The following is a 4,816-nucleotide window of genomic DNA, read 5'->3' as shown; positions in this document are numbered from 1 at the left end:
TAACCTCCTGCTCTAGTCTTATTCCAGAGGCTTGTAAGTATTGTATTCCAGTTGTGCATTGTATTTTTGAGGAAGCTGATGGTATTTTCCTCTGCCCCATATATTTTCAGGCATTCTATTAGCCATGTGTGTGGTATCATGTCGAAGGCTTTCTTATAGTCTATCCATGCCATGCTTAGGTTGGTTTTTCCTTCTCCTACTGTTCTTCATTACCATTTTGTCTATCAGGAGCTGGTCTTTTGTGCCCCTACACTTCCTTCTGCAGCCTTTCTGTTGGTGGGGATGGTGTGTGTCTCTAGTAGGTGTTTGTATAGTCCTTTCACTGATGATACCTGTTAGTAACTTCCGCATTATTGGTAGGCAGGTGATAGGCCTGTAGTTACTGGCTATATTTCCCTTACTCTTGTCTTTTTTGTACTAAGGATGTTCTTCCTGTGGTCATCCATTTTGGGTGCTTGGTGATTTGAGATACAATGCTGGAGTGTTCTGCTATTCGTGGGTGTAGGGCCTTGAAGTTTTTTGAGCCAGTATCCATGGACTTCATCGGACCTGGGGCTTTCCAGTTTGGCATTTTTCTTTAGTTGGTGTCTGACTGTGTCTGTCGTGATGTCTGTGAATCTTTGTTTTATTCTCCCTGTTTCTTCTTCCTTGACTTCCTGGAGCCATGTTGCATGTTTGTTGTGTGATACCGGATTGCTCCATATGTTTTCCCAGAGTCTCTTACTTGGTTCGGCTTCAGGAATTTCCTTGGTGGTTGTCTACCCCTCTTAGTTGGCTGTATAGTCTTTTCTGGTTGGTTCCGAATAGTTTGTTCTGTTGGTATCCCTTATTCCTGTTCATGTACCGTTGGATCTTGTGTGCTTTGGCCTTAAGCCTCTGTTTTACATCTTCTATTGTGTTGTTTAGTCCCCTCTCTTGTACTTTGTATTTCTCGTTGAGTTCCTCCCTTGTTTCTTGCTTCTTAGCCTTTTTTCTGCCATCTCTTTCAGTTTACTCAAGTCAGATCTCATCACCATGATTTGCTTTTCCAGGCGCCTTTTCCAAGGAGGTTGCTGGTTGGTTTCTGTTGGGTTGGTTGTGACGGTGGTGTGGTGTTCGAAATCCCCATCAGTTCTGCTACTAATCTTGCTCCTGCATATGTCAAGTTATTTGTTTCTGTGATACTGGTGGTGTGTATTAGGCCCATTATTTCATTGACCTCACTTGTTTTCTCCCTTAATTTCTTGGTGTTGTAGGCTTTCATGGAGGGGATCTTTGTTCTCTCTGTATCTGACTCCATCCATTGTCTAATCTTTTCTACCCATTCCGTCCTCTCTGTTACTTCGTCGGTGTTTCTTCGTGTGTCGTTGTTTGATACCTCATCCTCCCTGTCGTCTTCTGTGGCATCGTCTCTCAGTTCGTCTTCGTGTAATTCGTTGTCGTGTGACATTTCCCTTTCCAATTCTTCTCTTTCTGTTGGGGAGAGCCAGTTCTTTTTCTTTATGTTCCTTACTTGGTCTGCCAGCCTCTGCTCTGTTTGGGGGGTGTTATTCCTCTCATTCCAGATGTTGACCAATCTTCTTCTATATCCTCTCTCCGTCGGGTTGCTTCTGATGTAGCATCTCCATATTTCCTTATTTTCTTCTCTTGTCCATTTCTTCCTTTTTGCCTCTGTAGCTCCAATCTCAGGCTGTTGATTACTGTCGTTGTGGTGATCAGTTGCTGGATGACGACCTCCAAGTACCTGACCGTCTTCCCCTACAATTGGGTTGAATACCTGGTTGCCGGACGAGGCTCCTCTGTTGCCAGAGGTTCCATTTACGTCGTTGTCGTTTATTCCTTCATTTCTTTTCCATCATTGCTGAGTTTTGCTATTTAACCCATAGCTGGACCCTACCCCATCAGGGATAGGTACTCATTTACAGCTGAGTAGACTGAGGAAATTATGGTAAAGATCCTTTCCCAAGGAATCAACGCCGAGGAGAGCGGTCACCCATCCAAAGACTGACCAGCCCCAATGCTGCTTAACTTGACTTAAGTCTATTGACGACCTAACCCACTCCTCCATTATTATTATTATCATTATTATTATTATTATCTAAAGTACTTTGCACCGTCTACTCGTTCGTTCGCACGAGGAATTAACATCGTCTGAGCATCTCTTTGCAAAAGTTGCATCCTTTCCCCAAGTGAGATTTATAATAATATCCCTGAGTAGCAACGGATTCCTCGGGAGTAAGAAGGGACATTGTTTCAAGGGGGCTTATCCTCGTGTTTATTTTGGTTACGGTGTAAACGTATCCTCGACAAAAGCCTGCAAACGACAACGAAGGTGCGTAGGGACCAGGGTGACATATGCCGGCTGATATGTCCGCTTGCGAGCGTGCGCGCTCGGATGTCGCCGAAAGATCTGAGGAACAGCCGAAAAGAAAGACATTTAAATACACCTACGTTAGTACTTTACACAGAGACTATTGTAGTCAATAAATGAATGGGTAATTAAATACACATTAAATAAATAAAAAGAAAAACTCGTTGAATGGGGAGAGGAAAAGTAATGGAGTTTAGCCCCAAAGGAAAGTTATGGCAGTCGGGGAAAAATGGGGATAGGTAGAGAGTGCCAAAGCCTGGCAATAGAGGGAAATGAAGTCAGCGAACCATCTAATTCAAGGGTGACAAACTCCCACAGACTACACTTCAACACAGACAGACATTCCGTCGTTCCCTCCACAGTTCCTCTTTCGGGAGGCAAATCTATGGCTCCTCTGTTTATCGAGTTCAAATACCTATATGGGACGTTCATCCTGATGCCCTTTTCTATCCCAGGTACGGAAAAGAAAGAATAAAAACAGAAAAAGGAAGGTGGAAAGGTGGAGCCTAGACATGAAGAATTCGATTGATTGGTTGTTAAAAAAAATTGTTGTTAAAAAATAAGGAAAACACGAAAAACAACAGTAAGAGTGCTTTTATATTGTCCTTTCCATTTCTTTCATTTTTTTTTCTTTTTCTATCCTGCGAGTAAGTCTTCGCATTAACAACAGACAAAGTCTTCGCATTAATAATAGACAGTTAAGACGACTAGTTGTACTACAATAGGTCCAAGAAAAAAGACGTTGGTACGACAGAAAGGCAGATAGACAGTACCCATCATCACTTTCATATAACTAAAATTCTAATCCAATGCCCCTATAAATTAAATTGAGCCAATTCTCAAAACCTTCAGGCACATTCTCGACAGCTCATCTGGTATACTACGCACAGTCTGAAATAAACTCACCCAAAGGGCGGTATGTCCGAGAATAGCCCCCGTCCCTACAACTTCATAGTGACCGTGGACGCTGACCTGAATTCTTTGAGGCTATTAAGGACCCCCCTCTTTTTTTTTTTAGGCAACGAAAAAATACGCGACGATCAATCTAAAGCATAGCAAAGAGAGGAAAAAACTTGAAGCGAGGAGCTCATTAAATGTGTCAGTAACGTCTATTATCCAGGATTCTCACGCCAATGTGGCATTCTCTCTCTCTCTCTCTCTCTCTCTCTCTCTCTCTCTCTCTCTCTCTCTTATACTGGATTTTCGTTATTTTTTACAAGTTCTGATTATACCTAGGATGTGTATACATTAATCAGAATGCTAACCAGAGGTTTTAATTATTTCTACTGATAATATAAACATGATTATAAGTGACCACCACCGTACTCTGCAATCAAGCAGTCGTGTGTGTGCGTGTGTGTGTGTGTGATTTCTTCGAATTTCTTTGAAGTTGGAGCTCAAGGCTTTGTAGTGACAAGCGTATCCAAAAAAAAAGAGCAAAGAGTTTGAGAAGTTAAAGAGGGCATTGTGGCTATTATAATTTCACATATATATTATACACACTATATATAACGTATATATAATTATGCCCATAATCATCGGTCGGTTGTATACAGAAATCATACATAACGAAGGAAATCCCATATATGGAAAGTACTACAATGAAAAATAGCATACATTATAAGGTTAACGTAGGAGCTTTATATGGTTCCAGTTTGATTACGTAATAATTATTCAAGGATCGATTAATATTCGTAATGCAGACATAGTATATAGCCTATTGTTTCTCATTACAGCACTTTTGATGACCAATATGTGAATGCCATTATAACCCTCTGGAATACCTCAATGACATTCATACTGGAGAGAGAGAGAGAGAGAGGAGAGAGAGAGAGAGAGAGAGGGAGCATTCTGTTACCATTATACTACTATCATGATGACAATCTCTGCTTGCCATCATGACAACGAAACATCGGCCCGAAGATGGCAGAATCTGATTGGCCACCTCTCAAAAACGTCAGAGGCTTATGATGTCGGTCGCATATTGGTCAACAAAAGTGTTGTAATGAGAAAATATATATACTACGTCAGCATTACGAACATTTGATCAATCCGTGAATAACTACTACGTAATCAAACTGGAAGCATATAAAGCTCCTACGTTAAATTTATATGCCTATAGTTATAGTCAGTGCCAGCACATACACCACATAATATATATAATATATATTATATATATATATATATATACATATATATATGTATATATATATATACATATATATATATATATATATATATATATATATATAAACACTCCAACTTAGGCCGATTAAAAACTGACGACATACGGAATACCTCATACCCACTCCCATCAAGTTTCGCAGGCTTCCCGGCTTATGCAAAGGACCCAATTACCAGCTTTTGTTGTTACCAGGACAAAATGCAAGTCATCTCATGCTCTTATCAGTTTACAAGGCTTCCCTTTCACGTACTTATTAGCCTTACTGACTCTAATTTTAGCTT

Source organism: Macrobrachium nipponense, chromosome 1, assembly GCF_015104395.2.
Source record: "Macrobrachium nipponense isolate FS-2020 chromosome 1, ASM1510439v2, whole genome shotgun sequence".
In the NCBI taxonomy this organism is placed as follows: Eukaryota; Metazoa; Arthropoda; class Malacostraca; order Decapoda; family Palaemonidae; genus Macrobrachium; species Macrobrachium nipponense.
This window is presented reverse-complemented; position numbering follows the sequence as displayed.